The 19,813-nt window shown below is 35.2% G+C and overlaps 1 protein-coding gene and 1 long non-coding RNA gene across 10 annotated transcripts in view; both read right to left on the reverse strand.

The window, feature by feature from the left end:
* LOC127863181 (uncharacterized) overlaps positions 1-19,813 on the reverse strand; it is a 397,789-nt gene that overhangs the window by 161,349 nt on the left and 216,627 nt on the right. The gene's annotated exons all lie outside the window — the stretch shown is intronic.
* Positions 4,829-7,920, reverse strand: LOC127863195 (uncharacterized). Its single transcript, XR_008040983.1, has 3 exons — positions 6,845-7,920; positions 6,402-6,587; positions 4,829-6,108 (listed from the first exon to the last, which is right to left on the reverse strand). It is a non-coding gene; the product is annotated as an uncharacterized LOC127863195 (long non-coding RNA).

Here is a 19,813-nt window from a genome sequence, read left to right on the forward strand (position 1 = left end):
TAATTCTCCATCTTCTTAGAAAGTGGCCACTTCATTATTTTATCCTTTCCATAAGGAGATTTTTTATTAAACCACCAACCATGCTGTCTATGAGAGTGAATACACGGTTTGCAGTAATACTTGCGACATTTTTTACAGTAAAATTCTGCATCTATTTCTACAGACCGTTCTTTCTCGCAGATTGTACAACAATAATATTTAACCAAATCAAAATTTCTAGAAAATGCAGATGTCGCCATTTTGATAATTCACTTTCAACAAACAAGATTATACAATCTAAAATCAATTGAAATATTTATGTCCAAGTATATGTTACAATAAATATCCCAGAAAGCACACACAATTATTATTTAACACAGGCAAGTAATATGAAATTTTGAACTGAACTGAACAGCAACCAAGTTAACCGTCAAATGGCGATTGTATTATAGGAGTAAACAGTGTAACCATGTATACTGTCACCTGACTATTGGGTACTGAGTGTATTGATTACTTTAAACTGCAAAAAACAAGCTTTGTAGATAAACACTTTAAACCAGATTGTTTAACACACCACATTTTTAATTGCTCTAATACATGCCATGTTATGATAATATAATTATAATGATAATACAGAAGCTTGTTACATAAACATATTTTAATACAATATATTAGATACTTTTCCTCAAACAGCATTTAAAACTGACAAGTAATACTTGGCCATTTAAATGCAACTGCGCTAATTGACTAGTGTGAATATTGCATACTGACATAGCAAAAGCCTGAGTGATACACCTTCTGTTTTAAACACATGAATGAATAACATTGACAACAAATGTGTTTGATGCATTCATTATAAGTTTCGGATGGGTCGTTGAGCCTGAGCTACTGAGAAAGTTGTGACCTTAATATTTTGTTAAACAATCAACATACTTGAAAGCTTTTCATAAATATGTCCAAATGTTGTGGGTTTTTTACTTTTATTATTCCACTGATTAAGTAATTTAAAATATGGTACAGACAATAACTACCATTTAATAAAAATCTTAAAGCAGTCAATTACTACACACATTCATTATTGTAGCTGCATGGGGTGAACCCAATTCTCTTAAATCTTAGAATATACATTTTGTTGATGTGAATGGGCAAAATGTTGAGTAGCAATCTTCAAATAAGTCCTAATCTAGGAGTGGATTAACAATGTCATTAAGGTAAGCGTGACTTTTATACTATATTAAGTTTTTTATAAACTCTTGTTAAAGCTGTAATTGTATCATCAACTTATCCTACAAAACAGTTTCAGTTGCAATAGATTTTAATATCCCAATTGTGTGCTTCGTTAAATTACAATTGTGTTTGATCATTTTGTTTATTTCTTAGTCACTTTATGATGCTAATGATGTGTTGCTCATGGCATGCCTCGCCGTGTTATCCTTCCTTTAACGCATCTGACATATTCCAGTACTCAATGATACTTACATAGTATTCTGTCATATCTCTTTGAAATACCACACACTGCATAAAATGCAGGCATTTGTATCTATGGCATTTAAACAGAATAAATTTGTCCTAGTTTATTGTCACAGTCTGACAAGATTTAACTAACAAAAAGCTTAAATAAAGATAATATTTTAATTAAATTTTAACATTTCACGAAGTTGTTGTTTAGAATAGAGTATACAATGTAGTCGTTTGTAGCCGTTTCTTTTCAATTTTCTAACATTTCAACCAATCAAATGCCCGAAAATCATAAACATCGGAACTACAGTGCTAAATTGACGTCACCGAACGGGGAACTCCCAGGATGAAGACAACTGTTTTAAACAAAGAATGCTGATGCGTTGTTCGAAATATAGTCACAATAAATACAGAGAAGAATTTTAGAATATTTAAAAGCCGTAAATTTGATCATTTTTATATATTGCATCATTATGATCCATCAGGAGACGCTGGTTATTTACTTTGAAAAATTTCCAGTTCCGGTTTCCGGTTCGGATATTACACGTGCAGATACCAAACTTTTCAAAAGAACAACCTGTAGATCTACAGTCAAATATATGTGTTAACGTACATGTAATGCTCACTTCTAGACAGTCTACGGATCAACCGTAGGACCTACCAACGAAAAGCAAAAAAACTCTTAAAAAATTGGGAGCCCGAAGGACCTATCAACGAAAAGCAAAAGAACTCTTCTAAAATTGGGAGCACACTCTTTTTGGTTTGTTGATTTTGTTCAATAAATTAGTTCAGTCATGTTCAGTGTTAAGACCTACACTCGCACTTTTTTGGGATGAGCTGGTTTACCATTGAACTGTTTACCAGTGCCAAGTTCACATACCAATGCCAGTATCTGACAACTGTTATGGTTGCATCAGAGCTTGGGTTAGAATGACTATAGAACAATAAGGGCTGGCAATACTTAACGGATCAGTAGACAGTAAGGCAGTTGTGCAGGCTGGACTGCAGCTTTGCTGGTCGCTTCTGTTCAAAAACACATTTCGCACGACACCGCTAATAAACATCACAAGCTCACATTTTTGTAGTTCAAAAGGTTTCAGATTACGGTGCCAGGATGATTTCCTGTTACAAGCCCGGAGCTGTACCGTTGATAACTGACCTCATTACCCCTTGATTTTATTGAACCGATAGCTGAACAGACTTTCCATGAGAGAACGGAAGTTGTCGGTGAAGGTCATTACGGATTTAGTCTAGCGAACAGTAGTTCTTAGCAGAGTCTTTAAGCGTAAAAATCGATAAATTAGCAGAACGGAGATACATATCTGGAATAATTTTCATTAGAAAGTGTGAGGAAAGTGACTTTGCAATCAGTGGGGCATTAAAAACGCGAGGAAAAGACAAAATTCCACGGAAATTATAACTTTGAACGAGTTCCTTTGTTCATCCTTTGTTGGGTAGAGAACGAAAGTTCTGGTACTCACGCACTATTGCCGAAATGGCTGAATCTGAAATGGATTCCATACAACAAAGAGTGTTACGGAAAGCTAGGGAATTAAATCGGCTAAAAGCTGTTTACATGCCCTCCCATATATTATATAACATCCCACCCATGAGCACCATTCTTCATTATTTATATACTCTCTAAAGAATGACCTTCACCGACAACTTCCGTTCTCTCATGTAAAGTCTGTGTCAGCTTCGGTTCAATAAAATTACAATCAATCTTCATCAAGTCTCGATTAATTTCCAATCAATAAGTATCCACTGTTCTTTCTCTCAAGAAACCAATATACATGTATACCTTTGCATGATAATGATAATGGTTCGAAGAATTCTCAAGATATGTAGAAACAAATATACTGTGACAAACTCTTGTGACCTTGACCTTTGACCTGCAACCCTCAAAATTAATAGGAGCATTTTTGTTCTCACAAAATAATGTCATACCAATTTGCCTGGTGATAGACAGACCAACTGACGGTCATGTGCAAAGCCATTCCTCAAAGCGACAATATTTTAGGCCATTAACAGGATTGATTTTAAACATTTTATAAAAATGAATTTCAATAAGAAGCAATTCAAAAATTTATTTTGTAAAAAATACAATTTCACAAAAATGCCTTGAAAATCGTTCATAAAGGAATATTAATATGTTGATAAGGGTAAAATTCTTATTGGAGTGGATTACATAGACAATAGGCAAATTTCTTATTGAAAATACTTTAACTACAGTTTTTACTGTGAACTAAATGCAAAACCTTGTATACCAAAGTTTACAGTTGTTTGAACATTTTTTTTCATAAAAGGAATATGCGGGAGAGGACAATCTAATTTGCTAAGATAATAAAATCTTGTCATGTGTATTGACTTGTTTTCAAACATTATTAAAACTTGTTGGGCCATAGAACCTGTATTTTCGTTCCTATAATGTTATATGCATGTTTGTGTCAACTGAAAGGATTACAGTAGCTTAAAGCAGCATAAGGATAGACTTTCCTCTAAATATAGGCACTATTTAAGAACTGCATTAATAATCATTAATTTAGTTTATATCTCTTTTCAAGCTGAAATTAATCATTGAAAACAATGTTCAATTGATTAAATGGTTGAGACAAAAGAACCAAGAATGCCCTTGATCACTCAACTGTGTAATAGGGTCAACTGTTTCATACAATCCTTATAGAGGACAAACATACCACATACATGTATCAAAGCTGTGTAATTTGTGTGTGTTTTTTAAGTTGTTAAGCTATGCAATTAATTTTGAAATATTTAAGTTCCCACATCAACAAGCATGGTCAATTTTCATCCAAGATAATTATTTTAACAAACTTGGTAGATGACCACTAAATGATGTTGCATGCCATATATAACAACTCTGACTTGGCCTTTAAAGATGAGTTGTAATCTTAGTCAAATATGTACATCTATATCGCTTATTTGTCACTTGATCATGGTCAGTTTTTGAACCTGGGATTGTAACTGTAACATTTGCAAAAGTCTCTTTAATTGATGATCACCAGTGATTTTTGTATAGACAATTTTAAGTATGATTCTCATATTACAGCCATTAAAATTATATAGTCTAAGGCCTAAATTGATTTGGCAGGGATGAAAGCAATTCAATCTATTAAAAATCTTATTCAAATTGCCTAACACTACACTCACACAAAGAGATTTGCAGAGCGATTATATCTAATTAATATATTTCAATGTTCAGGTATTCAATGGGTAGGGTAATCTGATTGTAGGAGATAATTGAAGCATGGGTACTGAATAATTTTTTAAAGTCATAGTTTGACCATAGAGGTATGATATTTCCACTATAATTATTCAAGTGTGTTATCAATTCAAATGATCAAATAAGCAATGTCAATTTTGTGTCTTTTCCCTTCTCAAAAAAGTGTGTGAAATGTACGTTTTACGTACGTTTTGCGTGCGTTAAACGTGGCGGTATTGGCACTGCGTTTTTTGTGCGCTTTTTCTTACCGAGTGAGTTTTTAACAAAAACAAACAAACAAGAAAATGTGCGCTTTTTGTGGATAAATGTGCGCTTTATGTGCGTTAAACGTGTGCTTTTTATAAGTGTGTTCAATGTGCGCTTTTATGTGCGTTAAATGTGCGTTAAACGTGCGCTTTTTATATAAGTGCGTTTTTGACTACCATTTATGTGTGTAAAATGTGCGCTTTTAAGTGCGTTAAATGTGTGCTTTTTGTGAGTTAAATGTGCGCTTTTTTTATTTAAAAAGCGCACATTTAACTCACAAAAAGCGCAGTTATAACCCACATAAAAGCGCACATGTGTGTTAAAGTGCGCTTTTATGTGCGTTAAATGTGCGTTAAACGTGCGCTTTTTATAAGTGCGTTTTTGACTGCCATTTATGTGTGTAAAATGTGCGCTTTTAAGTGCGTTAAATGTGCGCTTTTTGTGAGTTAAATGTGCGCTTTTTTATTTAAAAAGCGCACATTTAACTCACGAAAAGCGCAGTTATAACCCACATAAAAGCGCACATGTGTGTTAAATGTGCGCTTTTATGTGCGTTAAATGTGCGCTTTTTAAATAAAAAAGCGCACATTTAACTCACAAAAAGCGCACATTTAACGCACGTTAAGCGCAGTTATAACCCACACAAAACGCACAATTTACGCAAATGAATGGCAGCAAAAAACGCACTCACAAAAAGCACACATGTGCGTTAAAGGTGCATCTTTTGCCTTAACAGTTGATTCAATTATATGCTGTTAAAAGTTTTTTTTAATTCAGATATGCAATAAAAACCAATAATTATATAGACATATATATTTGTGTATTTTAATAATTACAAGATAATTCAATTTTATACTTTAATGTACACCAACATTTTTTAACATACATGAGTAATTAAATATCAATGGCAATTTGATGAAATAAATATAAACATAATTTGATTATAAATAAACAAAAAATAATAGCATACTATAATAACATGTACAGTATATACACAGGAACAGCTATATACATAAGAAAGATGCATATCAATCAAGGCCTTTCAGCATTTCTTTGAGGCAGTGGAGTGCAGCTCTCATCTTTCTCTCCAAGTCTGCCACTAGCCGGTCAAACTTCTTTGCAACAATTATACTGTCATGGCCTTTGCGCGATGCGTCTCGTGCATGATCTCATTTGATCAGGTCCTGAAAGATATTTTATAATGTAAGTGTTGAATATTGCTGTTATGGTAATCTTGTTGCTATAAATATTATAAATTTAAATCAAAACTAGTTTGTTTGCTTGTTGTTTTTGGTTGTTTATTTTGCAATTTTAATCCCCTGATCACATGTGACTTAACGCTTTTCATAAATAAATATGTTTGATAGAAAATACTGTTCGAAAATGTACCAAGATACGTGGTCTCATTTTGCTGTGTGGACTGGCCGGAAGTGTGACACCTTTAAAATGCAATAACCAGTACCCTGTATAGTTTTACCTCTAAACAAATCCAGCTTTTCTTGGTCAAGAAGAGGGTGCGGTTTTCCCACTCCTGTTCTCCTCATGTCGGCCAGCTTGTGCAGGGTAAAACCTGGTATTCAAGTCCATACATCAGGTAGTCTCTTTTTTGCTCCCTTTTTTGGCAGGCGATGCGATGATGCACATTCTTTCCATGGGGTTTAACCTATAAATTTAAAAGTTCTCATTTAATATGGGGGAAAAATCTGTTCATTAATGACCAAAAATAGGTATAAATAACTTTAAGATGACAATAACCATAAAATACAGCCATAATAATTCAAATGGTGTTGTTTTTCTTTAAAATTGCATTACATTTACTCATCCATTTACATTTCCCAGTGACAATACATAAATATGATAATGATCATTATTAATTCAATAAACTAAATAAAAAAGGGATGCAGAATTGAAAATACGAACCTGTTACAACAGACTGTTCTTCAGTATTCCAAAAATACAGGCAGTTGTTGAACTAGACCATATCACTTTATATGTCTTTAACCACCCACTTTTAATCTCCTTTATTGTTGATTTACACATTGTAGTAAATTCACATTTTTTTCATCACACAATACTTCATGCTGAAAGTATTTCAAGACATTTTACACTAAAATAATAAGTCTTAATTCTAGCTTAAAGTCAGTTGCTGATGCTGCTTGTTTTAAAAAAATAACTTCCTATCTGTGGTTCTCAAATAAATGGTGCCTGAACAAATCAAAAGTATATCAACACCCCTTAGTTAGGCTTAGATGGAGGACTGATAGGGACTGGCTATTCTCTTATCTGATACCATGCTGTGTCTAAGCCAAAAATTGCATAATTTGAGAAATACTGATAAGGCAGTCATTTCAACACCAAAATATTTATTGAATAATACACAGCACCCTTAACACATTATATTTAATTGTAAATATTTAAATATAACATGCTGAATGGTTTTAGCAAATAATATTAATAGTATAAATATTATTTTAATTGCCTTTTAAAATGTATGTTTATGGTCAATGTGGTAGACATTAATTGTATTAGGGTATAAATATCAGTATAAGAAAGTTCAAATACTTATTTATGTTGAGGAAATATAATTGATACTATCAAGCCCACATAATACTTTTGACACTTTCAATATTTTTAATTAGTTACACACAGTCTGATTTAGGTGGAATTTTTTAGAAATGTTTGAGATTAAAACGTAAGCAATAGGGTATGCATTGAAATTGTATGATAAAGTATGTAAACATTAAACAGGTTAATATGGACAACCAGTAATTATTCAAACTGCCCCTTATATTATTACAGGTTACTGAGATATATGTCTATGTTTAATCATTTGATGTAAATAAATTGTTAGAGCCTGCAACAATTTTGTTTCTTGTTCAATTTCTGTACAACATTTGCTAAACGGTTGTTAAAGACGCACTTTTTAAGAAGTGTGTTAAACATGTGTCTTTTTAGATACATCCTTTTAAAACAGATCATATGATAAAAACGCACTTATGAAAGACTTAAAAAAGACGCACATCAAAATCGAAAAACGCACTTTTGTGAGAAAAAACCCACATCTGTAAACCTTAAAACACACTTCTTAGATAAAAGACGCACTTCCTAAATAAAAGACGCACTTCTTAGATAAAAAACACACATTTTGCTCACATCTACACTCAAAAGCGCACTAACAGATGAAGAAAACACACAAAAAACGCACTTCCTAAATAAAAGACGCTCTTCTTAGATAAAAAACACACATTTTGCTCACATCTACACTCAAAAGCGCACTTACAGATGAAGAAAACACACAAAAAACGCACTTTTTCACTAAAATAACGCACTTGAAGAGCAAAAACGCACAAAAAGCGCACTTAAATGCACTTTTGATCACTGAAAACGCACATATTAACAAAAAACACACAATTAACGCACTTTTAAGTGCGCTAAATGTGTGTTTTGGTAAAAAGTGCGTTTTTATTTGACAAGGGTATAGTATAGTCAAGAGAAACATGCAAATAGATCTGTTATTCAGCTTTTAAAAATTGCTTTCACATTCCAACAGACCTAAGTTAAATTAATATACTCTATGGGCATTTCTTTTTTGCAAAATTCTTTTAAAGCTATTGAGTTGGCCACAATTTATACATTATCTTATGCAACTACATTTCTTAATTTTATAATCAAACTTCAAAAATTTAAGATGTGTTTGTCAGAAACTCAATGCCTGCACCGCTTAGAAGCCATATATTTGACCTTTGACCTTAAATAATGACCTTGACCTGTCACCACTCAAAATGTGCAGCTCCATGAGATACACATGCATGCCAAATATCAAGTTGCTATCTTCAATATTGCAAAAGTTATGGGCAATGTTTAAGTTTTCTGACCGACCAACTGACTGACTGACTGATTGACGGACAGTTCAACTGCTATATGTCCACCCTATGGGGGGGCATAAAAACCATTTACTGCTACTGACATTAAATGATTGCCTTAACAATGATTTATTCATGTTAAGTTTTTTTATTTTCTAAAAAATAACAAACTCAATCTTGAATGGCCTTGTAACAATGTACACCGATCAAGGACATACATAACAAGTAAATTTGTTAAATTGATATCCCCGCTAAATAAAGTTTGTTTATGGATGGGTGCTAATCTCTTGATATACAGTATAATCCTCAAACAAAATAATTAAGTGTAAGGTTATTGTTTATAAGCAGTTTAATTTTCCTAATATATATAAATAAACCCATGAGTTTCATGTTGAAATCTTGTAGCATATCTGATATAAAGCCTTGACATGTTACTTGATACATGTACATGTACAACAACAACAAAGGGTCATAACTCTTATTTGAGAAAGTGTAAGGTTATGGTTCTCATGCAAAACAATTCTCCTTATTGATTTATACATCCATGTACTTTCATGTCGAAATCTGTATTGTATCGGATGTATTGACCTGAAAAGTTGCATCATTAAAAAAAAGCAAGGGTCAATAACTCTTATTTAAGAAAGTGTAGGGTTATGGTTCTTATGCATAGCACTTCTCATTGATCTACACACCCATGAAGTTTAATGCAAAAATATTGTACCATATTTGACATATAGTCCTGAACAATTACATCATACATAAATAACAATGGGCAATAACTCATGTTTAAGACAGTGAAGGGTTATGGTTATTGTACAAAGCATTTCTCCTTATTGATATATATACACCCATGACAATTCTTGTTGGAATCTTGAATTATATGTGATCTATAACCATGAACAGTTGCATCATACAAAAAGAAAAAACTTAAGGGCATTATAACTTTTGTTCAAAAAGTGGAGGGCTATGGTTCTTGTACAAGGCATTTCTCCTGATTAATATATATCAGGGCCCTCTCTTGCCGCCACGGGAAGCCACCCACATCCCTCATGAGAGGAAATTTCGCGTCATTTTTGGCGAAAAGGGGAATTTTAGAAGATCTTTTCACCAACCATTCAACACCTAAAATTGCTATATTTTAATGTGATTTATATAAATATACATTAAATCAAAGGTAAGTAGCATTATACCAGCTGGCAACATAGGTATAAACATTTGGAGAGGGAATTTTTAGCTGAAAAAGGGGAAAAAAGTATACTTTTTTCATGGGGGAAGCCACGGATATTCGGCGGTAAAAAGTGCAAAACGAGGGCCCTGTATATACACACATGAAGTTTCATGTTGGACTATTGTACAGTACAGCCAAAGCGGCTACGCCACGGCCAGATTATTAGTACGCGGCAGCCGAATCATGTGTTGACGCGGCGTATCGCCGTGGCACTCGGCTTCGATCCGCGCAACGACGCCAAGTCTGTAGTAAACCTAGTGTACTTTCGCGGAGTAAATCCGCCGCATACGTACGTGGTGAAAAGATATCCATCTACATGTACATACATGTATGTGTAGCGTAGAATTAATTTATGCGCAACTGTTAATGTTTCGTTCGATTATCATTATTAAATTTGTAATCCGAAATACACTTTCGAATTTAAATGCTAACGCGACATTTGGCAAATTCTAGCGTCAAATAAACAGTGCTAAAATATTCTTTGTTTCATAAAAAGCGCACGAAAATTATGCACACATGTAGAACGTCGTTTGGAAAGTTTGGGGGTATTTTGTGTTGTATAAATACATGAACATCACGTCATGCGTAAATCGTGTGTTCAGTGGGAAAAAACGCCCCGATTAGACTTTATTTCATCATCTCTATAAATAGTAAAAAATGCCAAAATGTATTTGATACTAAAGGAAATATCGAGAATGTTTGTGTATCGTAAATATTTACCAGCATTTGCTTCAAAACTGGAATATACAGGATTATCGGGTAATTATTAGCGATATTAACTATATAATATGAACAAAATAAAACGTGTTTATATACGCATATTCAAACAATAGTTATAATAAGCTGATAATTAACAAAACAACAAATACAAAGTCACCGTCTTGATTATTGATGAGGCTTCAAGCTGCTAATTTTCTCAGCTTAAATATAATAGCAAATTCAACATGCAATTAATTTATAAATCCACCATATGCAGGAGCCTTGACCACTAATGTATGTGCGAAAACATAATTACGTGACCTTGTTTATGTGTGAAATACATACACTTCGGGCGGGAAACAAACTTAATAGGCCAGACACATTAACTATGCTTACATGTATATGCTAATACAATCCGCGCACAATAAATGTATTATGATTTAAATTATTATTATAGTTGTTCTTTCAAACTTTGTTAACTACATGTAACTAATAATTTTTAAAAGATTTTTTATTTCATGATGCGCATCGACTCGGCATCATGTCGCGGAGCGCGGCATGCCTCGGCGGACAGATGCGAAGTTTCGCGGCGAAATGCGACTTGCCGCCGCATACTGACGCGGCTTCAACGACTGACGCGGCATCAACTCGTTTCACCTTGCCAACGCGGATCGCAAAATACGTTTGTTCCGCTTTGGCTTTACTGTATGTAAGATATAGCCCTGATAAAACACATCATAAAAAAGGGCAATAACTCTTATTTAAGATAATGTAGGGTAATGGTTCTTGTGCAAGACACTTCTTCTCATTGATATCTATACACACATGAAGTTTCATGTTGATATCTTGTTTTAAATTTCTGAGATTTACCCCTGAAAAGTTATTGACAGACGGACAGACTCACAGACTGAGGCACAAGCTTATTCTATATCCTTCCGCCATTTTTGGGGAATAATAAGTGAGTAATGACAAAATGGAGTTGATTGTTTCAGAACAGATAAATACACTGTTTTGAGGTGGTGAAGTACAAAGGTTTAAACACATGTTAAAGTTCTACATGAAAATAATACCACAAACAAAAGCGTTTCTAAAATAGCATACAGATATTTCTCTAGAGTACAGAAAAAAGGTAATTTTCCAGTATTCATACTTAATTAGTACATTTTAACCCAAATTATTAGTGTTCTTTCGTAGGTTACCATAAATGGTGGAATTGCAGGGGGAGGGCTGGTTAATGTTATAATGTGTGACAGATTTTTTAAATCATTTTTTTTCTTTGAGTTATAACTTTTCATATAACAAATGTTTTTGCTAATGAATAAATAAAAATACGGCATTATTGCCAGATATTTCTCATGAATAAAAGCCACTTTTAATGTATTTGTGTTATAAATTTGTAAACACTGTAACATACTGTAAATGCTACAATATTTCCATTATTACAATATATAGTGAACATCCTGTCAGTGTAGCTGTATTTACTGTAACATACTGTAAATGTACTTTTACTGCTATAATATTTCCTTTCGAACAATATATAGTGTACAACCTGTTAGTGTAGCTGTATTTACAAATCAAGACTTTTTTTTTTTTTTTTAAATCAGAGTTTATTTTCAGGTCCTACCAGCCCCTTCACGCCACGGAGTCTTTATGGTCCGACCTGCCCCTGTGACCTTTCAGGGGAGAAAAATTAATTTAGAGCCAAAGTAGGTCAAATTTACCCCGGCTTCCCATGTATTCGCCAAAGAAATAATTTAGATCCAAATAGACCAGTGCACGGTGGCCAATGAGACCTTAATGTGCACTGGTAGTTAGACAATCTCAAAAGACAAATTCATGTCTGAACGCAGCACCGCTGCAGCACACAGCTCCGCCTTTATGGCCCACTTGTTGTCATCAGCCGTCGTCTTCATCCCCGAGACGGTTTCCCCAGCGTGTTGAGCGCACTAGGTACCGCCGCCCCGGGGTCCCTCTTTAAAGCCATCCCCTCAATGTTCTTGGGTTCCCCCCAGCGCAGAAGCACTGGAGGGGGTGTGTCAGACCCAGGTCCGTCCCGTATGTCCCCCACACTGGTGGTCTCGCTGTCCCGCCGTCCCCGGCCCTCTTCAGACGGGACCTCTGGCAGGTCCGGGCCGGCGAACTCTCGACGATACACAGCGGGTGACAAGTCCGCTGCATCTTGGAGAAGACAGCAATCCCAGCAGTGTGGAAGACGTCCGGCTCGAGGGTGACGGACTCTGCTGGATTAGCAGAGCCACCCGCAGAAGTTCCCCTCTATAAGGAAATATGTACAGGTGAGAAAATCTTCTGCAGGCGACTCTCGCCTCGGTCGCGACGCGCACGCTCCAGCAGCTGACCGAGTACAAATCAAGACTACCAGATCAGTTCAATATATAGTGTACAACCTGTTAGTGTAGCTGTATTTACAAATCAAGACTACCAGATCAGTTCAATATATAGTGTACAACCTGTTAGTGTAGCTGTATTTACAAATCAAGACTACCAGATCAGTTCAATATAGAGTGTACAATCTGTTAGTGTAGCTGTATTTACAAATCAAGACTACCAGATCAGAGACAAGTATAAGAATACATACATGTAAATAGGAGATTATCAAAGTATTGATAAAAACCCTCAATGTTGCAAGTAAAACAACTTAAAATAAATAAAAATCATCAAAATAAACTGCCACAAACCAAGAATTAAACTTTTTGGCCATGTGGTTTCTGAGGAAATGTTATTTTGCGATACAAATTTAGTTAAAACATGTACAATTTACTGGGTAAGTGCAAACGACCTCCCCGGTGTTGCAAGTGTTTTCCCAGGGTCATGATTTACTGAAATATAGCAGACAGACACTAAACCACGCTGCATAAGCCCCAGGGCCATGATTTATTGAATAGTAGACAGCCACTAAACCATGTTACAGACGCCCCAGTGTCATGATTTATTGAAACATAGCAGACAGACACTAAACCATGCTGCATAAGCCCTAGGGTCATGATTTATTGAAACATAGTAGACAGCCACTAAACAATGTTACATTAGCCCCAGGGTCAGGATTTATTGAAACATAGAAGACAGCCACTAAAACATGTTACATATGCCCCAGTGTCATGATTTATTGAAACATAGTAGACAGTCACAAAACCATGTTGCATACGCCCCAGTGTCATGATTTATTGAAACACAGCAGACAGACACTAAACCATGTTGCATGAGCCCCAGGGTCATGATGTATTAAAACATAGTAGACAGCCACTAAACCATGTTATATTCGCCCCAGGGTAATGATTTATTCAAACATAGCAGAGAGACACTAAACCATGTTACAAAAGCCTCAGGGTCATGATTTATTCAAACATAGTAGACAGCCACTAAACCATGTTACAGACGCCCCAGTGTCATGATTTATTGAAACATAGCAGACAGACACTAAACCATGCTGCATAAGCCCTAGGGTCATGATTTATTGAAACATAGTAGACAGCCACTAAACAATGTTACATTAGTCCCAGGGTCAGGATTTATTGAAACATAGTAGACAGCCACTAAAACATGTTACATATGCCCCAGTGTCATGATTTATTGAAACATAGTAGACAGTCACAAAACCATGTTGCATACGCCCCAGTGTCATGATTTATTGAAACACAGCAGACAGACACTAAACCATGTTGCATGAGCCCCAGGGTCATGATGTATTAAAACATAGTAGACAGCCACTAAACCATGTTATATTCGCCCCAGGGTAATGATTTATTCAAACATAGCAGAGAGACACTAAACCATGTTACAAAAGCCTCAGGGTCATGATTTATTCAAACATAGTAGACAGCCGCTAAACAATTTTACATACGCCCCAGTGTCATGATTTATTGAAACATAGGAGACAGCCACTAAACCATGTTTCATGTACATACGCCCCAGAGTCATGATTTTTTTAAACATATAGGAGACAGCCACTAAACCATTTTACATACGCCCCATTCAGGGTCATGATTTATTGAAACATAGGAGACAGCCACTAACAATGTTACATATGCCTGAGGGTTATGATCTATTGAAACACAGTAGACAGCCACTTAACCATGTTACATAAGCCCCAGTGTCATGAGTTATCGAAACATATTAGACAGCCACTTAACCATGTTACATAAGCCCAAGGGTCATGATTTATTGAAGCATTATGCAGGGGTTTCACTGGTCCCCAAAACGTTGGCGCACTTGTTCACAACGAGAACACCTCCTGTTAATCTGACCTTATCTTCAATGACATTCATTAAAAAAAACTATAATTTCCTATAATTACCTAAATTACAAGAAGGAATTTTAATAAGTCTTAATACCCTTTATTTTTATACATGTATATATATGATAAACATATCACAGGTGACCAAAATAATCAAATAATGTTATGTTTTAAGACAAGCTAAACTTTTAATTGACTTAAACGCAATAGTTGGCCCTAACAAGGAAGTCCTTGGACACCATGGAGTGGTCCACAGCAACAGCAATGGTCATCTTTTTCTCCAGACATGTGCTGAGCACTTCTGATCACAAGCACTTTCTTGCCCCTTCACACCCATTACCGAACGTCATGGAGGTTGCATCCTTGCTCAAAACACTGGCATCTTATTGACTACGTTATCTTGATAAAGAGTTACAGGCGCGATGTACAGGTGACCGATTCGATCTTGGTTGCCAAATGCTGGACAGATCACCGCCTCATTATTAACAAACCCAATATACATATTCAGCCCAAACAAAGTTGGCAAAGAAAGAAGGCCCCTTCACCTTTGAACATGGCCAAGTTGAAGACTACCAGCTGCAAGCTGTCCTTTGTGAAAGCTCTGGAACAACGTTGGATTGGGCATCACTCAAAAAGCTGATTTATGCTCCAGTCACAGACACATTTGGGGCAAGAAACACAAGGACTGGTTTGATGAGAGGACATTGAGCAGTTATTGGTGAGAAACACCACCTTTACAAAGCCTACCTCACGAACCCCAAGTCCATAGCCAGGAATGATGCATTTAACAACATAAGCATAAACTTTTTTCAGATACAAGATGCTTAGATCAGAAAAAAAGCTGTCAAGAGCTATGCCGATAGGACCAATTATAAGACATTTTACGACGCGTTGAAAGAAGTGTAAAGACCCACTTTGTTTGCTATCAAGCTTGCATAGACATGCGCATGGGATCAACACTTAATTATCCTTTGTTAGTGTATATTGTGACTGTTGTATGATTTATAACATAAACTCATGTATTTCATACCAATGGAAAAAAGATTGACTAAGTGATTTTAGTTTCTCCCCATACACACCTATTCCAAGTAGGTATATATGTTAATTGTCTTTTGAGGCAAACTTATATGTTGGCAATTTTTAAACAAAACAAAGTTGATTTGTCACGATAAAGTTATTTCAATTTTAGTAACATTTCAATAGTAACTAAATATCTTCTATTGAGCTTGAATACATGACAATTTAGCTGAACGTAATTCACTGGAGGGGGATATCTGATATCTAATGTATTCAAGCCTATAAACTCTTCCAAAGTTTGTTTCTGTCTTTATCAATGACTGAACAAAGAAGCAGTCTGATTGCTTTGTATTTACAACAATGTGCTTATATACCAATGGCTGCCTTTTGTATGCCGACATTTTTTTTACAATTGGAATTTTAATAGCAAAGTCATTTAAAGTGACATAATCTTTAACCTTCAATTAACATATGAAGCTATACTAGTTAAACAATAGATACTATTTGAACCAAAATCATCATCATCAACAATTCAGATGGACAATATACTTTAATGTTTAAAGCTATTGAGCGGAAACCATATTTTCACTGCAGTTAGAATTTTGAATTGCAAAACCCACACCATGCGCAATGCAAACTGCCGTAATAGCATAAATCAATTTCAATTAATTGGACAAAAACATGTGTGTATTATTAATCATACTTATCACATAGACCTTGAATCCAGCCATCAAACCAATATTAATTCATTATATTCACCATGATATAAGGTTTCACAATTTCAATGATGACTAGCTTTTTAATAAATTAGCTCATTATTTTCGAAGGCCAACTGCTCTTATATACAAACATATCACTCTAGTGACCCGCAAAATAGTCGCAATTTAAAGGTCAAAAAATGACCTTACACCATGTGACCAATCATACATATAAGCTCGAGATCCACATGCAAATCTCATAGTCATTTTAGCGACCCGGTCGCAGGTTCTATAACACAGCTGAACATTGAAAAGCTTGGTAAGTGACCACGTGGCATGCTCTTGAATTGTTTGAAATTCGAACGCGAATTGTTAATTGTGTTGTTGTTTGTTAAATATAGTATAGTATTTATTCAACGTTGTTGTATTGTACGCTTTCTTTAAAGCCCACATTTTTTCTTGACGATGTCAAGACGTAAGAGAAGTGGAAAGCAAGACGATGTCTTGTCTCTCTCTGACCACAGTGAACACAATTCAGTTCATTCAGTGCATTACGAATCTGACACAAGTAATTTGAATGATTTAGGGTCGAATGACGAATATGAGATAACGAATAAATCCCAGCAGTGGGCTCCACTGCAGTCAGTTGTATGCAAGGTAACGAAAACAATAAAGACCGATGAATCACACGAGCGAGTAATGAGCCTCGTATTGACAAAAATAACAATGGCGGACAGGATGTGGTCTCGGATAATATTGTTGATTTAAATAAGCTCACTCCTGATTCTGTGGACAAATTAAGGGCAGTTTTGGGGGTACAGAAACAAAACTGCTTTGATTCCTACTCATGGTATGTTGAATAGCTCAGATGGCGATAGTTACGAGGCAGAAATATCTGATAAAGATTTAGTTTCGGATAATCAAAACAAGTGAAAATCAAACTTAAATTGTTCATTTTTAAACAGAGTTGAGAATTCTCTTTTTGATGATTTTGATGATGAAAATCCTGATGATGATTTATGGCCACAGGCAAAATTGAAGGCACCAGAATTGGGTGACCCAGTGTCTGAGTCCTTGGCATAATTAATCAATGATTCGTGCACTCATATGTGTAATGTAAATGAAACGGTAGACAAATACACAATACTGTCCAATTGCCAATTTATGTCAGCACCAAAAGTTAATGAGGAAATTTGGGGTGATCTAGCACGTCACCGTAGGGTTCAAACCACTGACCGTTTATTACGTGATACTCAGAATCTGGTTACTGCGGGTATGATACCCATTTTAACATTGGCTAAACTCTTAAAGCCACATATTGGAAAAGCTCCAGAAATAAAAACACTTATTGCAGATTCATTGACAATGCTTGGCCAAGTCCAATTTAATATGAGTGTCCGGCGTAGGTATTTGTTGAGACCTTTCCTAATACAAAAGTATTCTAGTATTTGCAATATTAATACACCTATTACAAGTAACTTGTTTGGTGATGATGTGAGTAAAGAACTGAAAAAGTGTGCAACTAGTGTAAGAGTTGGGAAATATCCCATGATAAAACCCACTTCTGTTGGTCATATTAGGGGCCGACGGGGCAGATGGAGGGCTCGCACATATGGCCGTGGAACAAACAGCTCCTGCAGACAGGCGGCCGTGACTGACTATGGGCAGTTTGGCCATAAACATGACTTCAAAAGCCAGAAGAAGTCCAGCACAACTGCGCCTAAAGCCCCAAACTAAGCAAGGTCTTCAAAATAAAGGTAATTGAAAGCAATTCTGAGAGATTGAAGGCTTGTTACAATGAATGGTTGACAATAACATCAGATAAATGGGTACTTAAAACCATACAAGGATACAAAATTGTATTTGATAATCCTCCACATCAAAAGAAACCTCCAAATAAAATTTAATTTAATGATTATGAAAAATTAGTAATTGATAATGAAATTGAAAATATGTTGAAGGATGGGGCTATTATTCAAACAGTTCGTGAAAGTAATGAATATATTTCAAATATTTTTCTTGTACCAAAACCAAATGGAGAATTTAGACCGATAATAAATTTAATGAATTTGTTCATTATGAAAAATTTAAACAAGAGGCATTTCTATTTGTTTTGAAATTAGTACAACCAAATGATTTTTTCACAAATTTGGATTTAAAAGAGGCATATTGGTCAATACCCATTGACAAACAATATTTTAAATATCTAAAATTTGAGTGGAGGAATAAATTATATAATTTTGTGTGTCTCTGTTTTGGTTTAAGTTCAGCCCCTTATTATTTTACCGAGGTACAGTACAGCCAAAGCGGAACAAACGTATTTCGCGATCCGCGGCGGCAAGGCGAAACGAGTCGATGCCGCATCAGTCGTTGAAGCCGCGTCAGTATGCGGCGGCAAGTCGCATTTCGCCGCGAAACTTCGCATCTGTCCTCCGAGGCATGCCGCGGTCCGCGACATGATGCCGAGTCGATGAGATCATGAAATATTTTTTTTTTAATTATTAGTTACATGTAGTTAACAAATTTTGAAAGAACAATTATAATAATAATTAAAATCATAATAAATTTATTGTGCGCGGATTGTATTAGCATATACATGTAAGCATAGTTAATGTGTCTGGCCGATTATTAAGTTTGTTTCCCGCCCGTAGCGTATGTATTTCACACATAAACAAGGTCACGTAATTATGTTTTCGCACATACAAGTGGTCAGGCTCCAGCATATGGTGGATTTATAAATTAATTGCATGTTGATTCCGCTATTATATTTTAGCTGAGAAAATTAGCAGTTTGAAGCCACATCAATAATCAAGACGGTGACGACGTATTTGTAGTTTTGTTAATTATCAGCTTATTATAACTATTGTTTGAATATGCGTATATAAACACGTTTTATTTTGTTCATATTATACAGTTAATATCGCTACTAATTACCCGATAATCCCGTATATTCCAGTTTTAAAGCAAATGCTGGTTAATATTTACGATACACAAACATTCTCGATATTGCCTTATGTATCAAATACATTTTGGCATTTGTTACTATTTATAGAGATGATGAAATAACGTCTAATCGGGGCGTTTTTTTTCTCCACTGAACACGCGATTTACGCCTGACGTGATGTTCATGTA

Source organism: Dreissena polymorpha, unplaced genomic scaffold, assembly GCF_020536995.1.
Source record: "Dreissena polymorpha isolate Duluth1 unplaced genomic scaffold, UMN_Dpol_1.0 chrUn002, whole genome shotgun sequence".
Lineage (NCBI taxonomy): Eukaryota > Metazoa > Mollusca > Bivalvia > Myida > Dreissenidae > Dreissena > Dreissena polymorpha.